Here is a 9,058-nt window from a genome sequence, read left to right on the forward strand (position 1 = left end):
ACGCCGGAGTCAATACCATGATCACGTTGGGGGTTCGAGAGTTCAACGGAAGTCCGGACGGTCGTTGGAGGTTTTGCAGGAACAAATCCGAGAAGTCCAAGAGTTTGCCAAAGAAGCTCATCGGAACTCACCAAGTGGATCATCGCAAGTCCAAGAGATTTGCTGGAACTCTGCCGGAGCATTACCGAGGGTTTATCGGATGTTCGTGTTAGGACTCTAGCTTGGAGAGTCCTAATTGAGAGGGACATTCATGTAAAACCTACTTAAGCCGACCCCTATTAAAGAGATGAAAAGGCCGGCTAGGGTTAGAAGGTTGTTTCTTAGAGAAGAATTAAGAGTTGTAAAGGAATATGAGTCTTGAGTAGGAGTCCTATTAGGAGTTGGTTAGAAGTAGGAGTCTTGAGTAGGAGTCCTATTAGGAGTTAGGGTTTAGAAGCCCTATAAATAGTCATGTATCCCTCCTCTTTTCATAAGCAATAAATGAATCTTTTCTGCAGCCTTTGAGTAGCAACTTGGAGGGAGGAACCCCTATAGAGTTCCAAGGAGGTCGATCCCCTAAAGAGATCAACCCCAAGTTTAGAATCTGCAAGGGTTCTAACACCTGGTATCAAAGCAGCGTTCTTGGCATCTCACTGCCCTTCCACAGCCATCTATCAACCCTCCACAACCGCTCAAAGCAATTCCCACAATTGCTTAAAAGATCGTCACCAAATTCTGTCGTCATCTCCACCACCACGGATCATCCTTTGATCTCCCCGTGAATTGCAATAGGTTCTGGTTTTCTACCTTACTGCTGCTGCAATTTAGTTATCCTTATTTGAAAATCCCAAAAAACTTATTCCTATATTGCTGCATAAACTTTTCGTCATAAAGTTTTCATCTCTACGACGAAAGATACATTGCAGAATTCCAACCGCATAGCACCATCTGTTTGATCTTGCAACTATACTTTTTCTATCCAAATTTCTACGAATTTTTTATGAAATCTTTGACACTTCCTAATAGTAGATTTCCCTTTGGTTTCATCGAAAAATTCTCAATATAAACTACTAATCTTTTATGTCCAATCTGCTACATATGAAAATCTATGCTGCATAAAATTTCAGCCGCATATTGTTGCCTTAACCCATCTATATGTAATCTTTTTTGAATAAATTTCTTACACACTTTATAGATCATCTTGGCTTCCATCTAAGATTGATCTATTGAGAAATTCATCTCTAAAAATGATTTTGTGTTGCTGCAAATTTTCGTCGTAAACCGCTGAAATTTTTCAATGAGAATTCTGCTATCGCAACTTGCACCAATTTCCTTGCTGTTATACTGCCGAAATTCTCTTGATTAAATTAGACATCCTTGCTGTCATATAAACTTTGATTTTGCTATCAATTCTCTCCTCAATTCTCTCAAGTTTTTGGTAGAAATTACATCGAGAAACCATTATTTCTTCGACGACAATTCTACTCTTACAAGACAGCACATACTTGCTGTAACTTCCACTGATTTCTATCAAACCTTTGCTGCCATCTACCACAGATCCAAAACTTTCATCCATAGCCCTAAAACTCAACTAAACCACACCCTCAAACTGCACCCAAAACATCCACCAATCCACCAATCCTTTCGACCATCACTTCTCTCAACTATACATGCCTTTAACCCAACAACAAAAGAGAGATCTTAACATTATAGATTTGGAGGCATATACCATGGCATCTAAGTCAATCAATACTAAATTCGAAGCCTTGGAGGCATGAATGGAGGATAAGATTTGGACGCTCTTTAACGAACTCAGATTGGGCCGACCACTAAGCCCGAAAAAATCATATCACGATTTTTTCTTTTTTTGCCCAAACTTATCAAAAAAAAAACTTATAAAAAAAAGAGCTTTGCCCAATCGCACCAGGCCTGAAGAGATGAGTTCCAAGGGAGGGGAGGCTCTATGACTGAACCCAACTATCCATGCATGAGAGTGGACTTCCCTAGATGGGAAGAAGGAGACCCGATTGGTTGGATCTAGTGCACGGAGTGATATTTTCAGTACCACAAAACCACGGATGCATCTATGGTGAAAATTATAGCTATACATCTTGAAGGGGAGGCTATACAGTGATTTGACTGGTTTGAACATATTTATGGAGTCTTTTCATGGCAACAATTCAAAGAAGGACTGCTGATCCACTTCAGACCAATCGATTACGAGAATATTGACGGACAACTAGCAAAGATCCGATAAACTTCCACCATTCAGGAGTACCAAACCAGGTTTGAAAGGTTATCTAATCAAACTCATGATTGGTCTCAAAAATAACTATTGAGGACTTTCATTGAGGGCGTGAAGCCGAAGATCCGAGGAGAAGTTAAAGCGCTACAACCGTATACACTTTTGGCAGCCATCTCTTTTGCACGACATCAAGAGGAGCAATTTGTTAGGACTTTAGCTAGGAGAGTCCTAATTGAGAGGGACATTCATGTAAAATCTACCTAAGCCGACCCCTATTAAAGAGGTGAAGTGGCCGGCTAGGGTTAGGAGTTTATTTCTTAGAGATGAATAAGGAGTTGTAAAGGAATAGGAGTCTTGAGTAGGAGTCCTATTAGGAGTTGGTTATAAGTAGGAGTCTTGAGTAGGAGTCCTATTAGCAGTTAGTTAGAAGTAGGAGTCTTAAGTAAGAGTCCTATTAGGAGTTAGGATTTAGAAGCCCTATAAATAGTCATATATTTCTCCTCTTTTGATAAGCAATAGATGAATCTTTTCTGCAGCCTTTGAGCAACAACTTGGATGGAGAAACCCCTATAGAGTTCCAAGGAGGCCGATCCCCTAAAGAGATCAACCCCAAGTTTAGAATCTGCAAGGGTTCTAACACCTGGTATCAGAGCAGCGTTCTTGGCATCTCGCTGCCCTTCCACTGCCATCCATCAACCCTCCACAACTGTCCAAAGCAATTCCCACAATTGCTTAAAAGATCGTCGCCAAATTCCGCCATCATCTCCACCACCGCGGATCATCTCGTGAATTGCAACAAGTTCTAGTTTCCTACCTTACTGCTGCTGCAATTTAGTTATCCCTATCTGAAAATCCAAAAAAAAAAAAAATTGTTCCTATATTGCTGCATAAACTTTTCGTCACAAAGTTTTCATCTCTACAACGAAAGATACATTGCAAAATTTCAGCCACATAGTACTGTTTGTTTGATCTTGATATTATATTTTCTTTGTCATATAAACAAAGATATTACTATCAATTCCCTCCTAAGATCTCTCAATTTTTTTGTGGAGATTTCGTCGAGAAACCACTGTTTCTTCGATGATATTTCTGCTCTTACAAGATAACACAATTCTACAGCAAACTTTCACTGATTTCTATCAAACCTATACATGCCTTTAACCCGTCAACAAAAGAGAGATCTTAACATCACAGATTTGGAGTCATATACTATGGCATCTGAGGAGGCAATCAATGTAAAATTTGAAGCCTTTGAGGCACGAATGGAGGATAAGATTCGGACTCTCCTTACCGAATTCAGTTTGGGCCGACCACCAAGCCCGAAGAAATCACATCAAGGAGAGAGCTCTAACCAATCACATCATGCCCAAAGAGATGACTTCCAAGAGAAGGGAGGCTCTATGACCGACCCCAACTATTCGCGCATGAGAGTGGACTTCCCTAGATGGGAAGAAGGAGACCCAATTGGTTGGATCTCGTGAGCGGAGCGATATTTTCGGTATCATAAAACTGCGGATGCATCCATGGTGGAAATTATAGCTATACATCTTGAAGGCGATGTCATACAATGGTTTGACTGGTTTGAACACACTTATAGAGTCCTTTCATGGCGACAATTCAAAGGACTACTGATCCGCTTCGGACCAACTTATTACGAGAACATTGATGGACAACTAGCAAAGATCCAACAAACCTCCACCTTTCAGGAGTACCAAACCAGGTTTGAAAGATTATCTAATCAAACTCGTGATTGGTCTGAAAAACAACTATTGGGGACCTTTATTGAGGGCTTAAAGCCGGAGATCCGGGGAGAAGTTAAGGCGCGACAACCATACACGCTTATGGCAGCCATCTCTTTCGCACGACTTCAAGAAGAGTGATTGAACCATGAAGCCCGGAGGACTAGGATCACTCCACCACCTACAATACTAAAGCCCTCAGCCCCCCCTACTATCAACCGAGTCCCTGCACTAAAAAGGTTAACAAGAGAAGAACTTCGGGAGTGATCTGCGAAGGGGTTATGTTGGCATTGCGACGAGCCGTGGAGCCGCGAGCATCGTTGTAAAAAAGGTAGACTTCTTATGATTGAACCAGTAGAAGAAGAGGTCATTGAACATCTAGAAGAGAGCCTTGAACATGAAGAAAAAGATATGGAAGAAGAGCCACAGCCGACCGACATTATGGTACACGCACTAGCCGGCTACTCAAATCCGCAAACGATGAAAGTTGGAGGCCTTCTCAAACAACAGCCGATTACTGTTCTCATCGACACGGGTAGCACTAATAAGTTCCTGAATAGTAAGGTTGCTGCTCGGATGACATTGCATATTGAAGGTTGCAGCAAGTTCGATGTAAAGGTTGCAGATGGCAGAATCCTAAAGTGCGACCAAAGATGCCCGCAAGTGAAACTATTACTGCAAGACCAAGAAATTATCACTGATTTCTTCCTCCTACCAATCGATGACTATGAGGCAATGCTTGGCATAGAATGGCTGACTACACTAGGTGATGTCTCTTGGAACTTTTCTAAATTAATTATGAAATTCTACTGTAAGGGCAAACTGATCATCCTACGCGGGAAGCGCGGAAGCAACGTTACCACTGTTTCGACCCAACGAATGGAGAAAGTTTTGCACAAGGTCATTGGTGGCTTTTTGATGCATCTCCAGCCACAACCAGAAGAGAAGAAAATAGAAATTGAAGATCAAAATCTTGCCCAATTGCTTACTGAATTTGCCAACATATTTGCTGAACCGCGTGGTCTTCCTCCTTCTCGACAACATGACCATCGAATTCCAATCCTTCCAGGCAAACCACCAGCGAACACTCGACCATACCTATATCCTCACCTCCAGAAAGATGAAATTGAAAAGATCGTAAAGGAGATGCTTGAAACAGGTGTGATTCGGCCAAGTTGCAGCCCCTATTCCTCACTGGTGCTACTTGTACGCAAGAAGGATGGAACTTGGCGGATATGCATCGACTACCGAGCATTAAATGTCATCACTGTCAAGGACAAGTACCCAATACCAGTGGTAGATGAACTTCTTGATGAATTGAAAGGAGCTCGAGTCTTCACGAAGTTGGACCTCCGATCCGGTTACCACAAAATTTGGGTATGTGACGATGACATTCCAAAAACTACATTTCGCACACATGATGGCCATTATGAATTCTTGGTAATGCCTTTTGGACTCACTAATGCTCCTTCAACCTTTTAAAGTCTCATGAATGATATATTTCGGAGCTTTCTTCGTAAATTTGTGCTGGTATTTTTCGATGATATCCTCGTTTACAACCCTTCTCTTGAGACTCACTTTCAGCATTTACGGATTGTTTTGACGATCCTTCGGGAGAATACTCTTTTTATTAAGCAACCAAAGTGCAGCTTTCTCCAGCAAAAAGTAGAGTACCTTGGGCATATATTATCAGAAGAAGGAGTGGCGGTAGACCCAACAAACATTGAGGCAATGCAAGGCTGGCCGAAACCTACAAATGTGAAATTACTACGGGGGTTCCGTGGACTAACGGGCTACTACCAAAAATTTGTTAAGGACTATGGGAAGATCAGTGCACCACTCACTTCTTTATTGAAAAAAGATGCTTTCTAATGGTCAGACAAAGCCTCTGCTACCTTTGACAAACTTAAAGCAGCCTTGACAACGACGCCGATGCTTGCGCTACCAGATTTCAATAGACCCTTCATCATTGAGGCCGACGCATCTGGAGTCGGAATTGGAGTCATTCTCATGCAAAATGATCGACCACTCGCATACACTAGCAAGGCATTATCTCCCTCCCATCAAAACATGTCAGTATATGATAAGGAGATGCTTGCCATTGTACATGCAATAACGAGGTGGAGACCCTACCTGATCGGCCGGCGATTTCAAATTAAAACTTACCATAAAAGCCTCAAGTACTCTTTGGAGCAAAAGATATCATCCCCTGAGCAGCAAAAATGGGTAACCAAACTTCTTGGATTTGATTATGAAATTATTTACAAAAAAGGGAAAGAAAACGTTGTTGCAAATGCACTCTTACGGCTACCTGAACAAGCTAAGGTTTCAGCCATCTCCCTTCCTACCACCGGTCTCCTCGAGGACATTAGGGAAGAATGGAAGAAGGATCCAGAGATCAGCAACATCATAAAAAAATTGGAGGAGGATCCAAGTGCAATAGCCCACTACACCTAGGATTCGAGGGATTTACGCTACAAAGGTCGCATTGTGCTTATACTTGACTCCCCTTGCATCACAATAATCTTGCATGAAATGCACTCCATACCTTCAGCAGGGCACTCTGGATTCCTAAGAACCTACAAAAGAGTGAAGCAAATTTTTTATTGAAGAGGGATGAAAAAAATTATTGCTGAATATGTGGCACAATGTGATGTATATCAACAGCACAAGGGTGAAATTGTGGCAAATCCAGGGAAGCTACAACCACTACCCATACCAGACTCAATGTGGACTTCATTGAAGGGCTACCATCTTCCAAAGGTAAAAGCACAATTCTCGTGGTGGTTGATCGACTTACGAAATATGCTCATTTTTATGCTATGAGAAATCCCTACACTGCTGCTAGTATTACCCAGATTTTCATAGAAAATATTGTTAAACTGCATGGGATGCCAAGGTCCATCATAAGTGATCGTGACAGGATCTTCACTAGTAAATTTTGGACCGAGTTATTTCAGTTACAATGCACCAAACTCAAGATGAGCACAGCATATCATCCACAAACTAACGGCCAAACAGAGGTGGTAAATAGGTGCTTAGAGACGTACCTCCGGTGTTTCTCTAGCGACCGACCAAAAGAGTGGCCGAAATGGCTTCCCTTGGCCGAATAGTGGTATAATACTACATATCATTCATCTACAAAATGTGCCCCTTATGAAGCATTGTATGGTCGACCAGCCCCTGTGATTCCAAAGTATGTAATTGGCTCGGCCAAGGTAGATCAGGTGGACCAAGAATTGATTGATAGGGACAAACTCTTACAACTGTTAAAAGATAATCTTTCTACCGCTCAAGCCAGAATGAAGTAGCAAGCCAACACACGACGAAGTGAAAGAGAATTTTCAGTGGGAGATTGGGTTTATCTTCGCCTACAACCATACAAGCAACTCTCTATCAACACTCGAGCCTCTATGAAGCTATCCCCACATTTTTATAGGCCCTATCAGATCACAGAGCGTATTGGAGCCGTGGCATACAGACTTAAATTACTTGAGGATGCTAAAATTCCCCATGTCTTCCACGTATCATGCCTAAAACCCAAGTTGGGAGAACACGAGTCACCTCAGATCCAACTGCCCATCACAACTGAGGATGGAGTTATTCAAGCCCAACCACAAGCCATCCTCGATCGTAGGATCGTGATGTGTCGCCGACATCCCTCTACTGAAGTACTAGTGCATTAGAATAATCTACCACGTGAAGACGCCACATGGGAACCATATGAGGAGCTAAATTGAAGAGGGCGGGTCTATTAGGACTCTAGCTAGGAGAGTCCTAATTGAGAGGGACATTCTGTTAGGACTCTAGTTAGGAGAGTCCTAATTGAGAGGGACATTCATGTAGGAGGTTTTTTTCTTAGAGAAGAATTAGGAGTTGTAAGGGAATAGGAGTCTTGAGTAGGAGTCCTATTAGGAGTTTGTTAGAAGTAAGAGTCTTAAGTAGGAGTCCTATTAGGAGTTAGGGTTTAGAAGCCCTATAAATAGCCATGTATTCCTTCTCTTTTCTTAAGCAATAGATGAATCTTTTCTACAGCCTTTGAGCAGTAACTTGGAGGGAGGAACCCCTATAGAGTTCCAAGGAGGCTGATCCCCTAAAGAGATCAACCCCAAGTTTAAAATCTGCAAGGGTTCTAACGGCCACCCACCAAATATGACTACCCAAGGAGAACTTCAGACTCAACCAAGTGTCATTATTGATCGACGGATCGTGACTCCACGACGACGATCCACTACTGAATTGCTAATACAGTGGCCAAACCTACTAATAGAAGATGCCACTTGGGAGAACTATGATGACTTGAAGATCAAATTCCCAAAATTCATGAATCGTCAGCCTTGAAGGCAAGGCTGATTTGAAGAGGGCGGGTTTGTTAGGACTCTAGCTAGGAGAGTCCTAATTGAGAGGGACATTCATGTAAAACCTACCTAAGCCGACCCCTATTAAAGAGGTGAAGTAGCCGGCTAGGGTTAGGAGGTTATTTCTTAGAGAAGAATAAGGAGTTGTAAAGGAATAGGAGTCTTGAGTAGGAGTCCTATTAGGAGTTGGTTATAAGTAGGAGTCCTATTAGGAGTTGGTTAGAGGTATGAGTCTTAAGTAAGAGTCCTATTAGGAGTTAGGGTTTAGAAGCCCTATAAATAGTCATGTATTCCTCCTCTTTTGATAAGCAATAGATGAATCTTTTCTGTAGCCTTTGAGCAGCAACTTGGAGGGAGGAACCCCTATAGAGTTCCAAGGAGGCCGATCCCCTAAAGAGATCAACCCCAAGTTTAGAATCTACAAGGGTTCTATCACAATTGAACCATGAAGCTCGGAGGACTAGGGTCACTCCTCAACCAGTAATATTGAAGCCCTCAGCCCCTTCTAATGTCGACCAAGTCCCTACACCAAAGAGGTTAACAAGAGAAGAGCTTCGGGAGCGATATGCGAAGGGCTTATGTTGGCATTGTGACGAGCCGTGGAGCCGTAAGCATCGCTGTAGTAAAGGGGGACTTCTTATGATTGAATCGATAGAAGAAGAGGTCATTGACCATTCAGAAGAGAGCCTTGAACATGAAGAAAAAGATGCAGAAGAAGAGCCACAATCGACCAAAGT

Source organism: Musa acuminata, chromosome BXJ3-5 (genome assembly GCF_036884655.1).
Source record: "Musa acuminata AAA Group cultivar baxijiao chromosome BXJ3-5, Cavendish_Baxijiao_AAA, whole genome shotgun sequence".
In the NCBI taxonomy this organism is placed as follows: domain Eukaryota; kingdom Viridiplantae; phylum Streptophyta; class Magnoliopsida; order Zingiberales; family Musaceae; genus Musa; species Musa acuminata.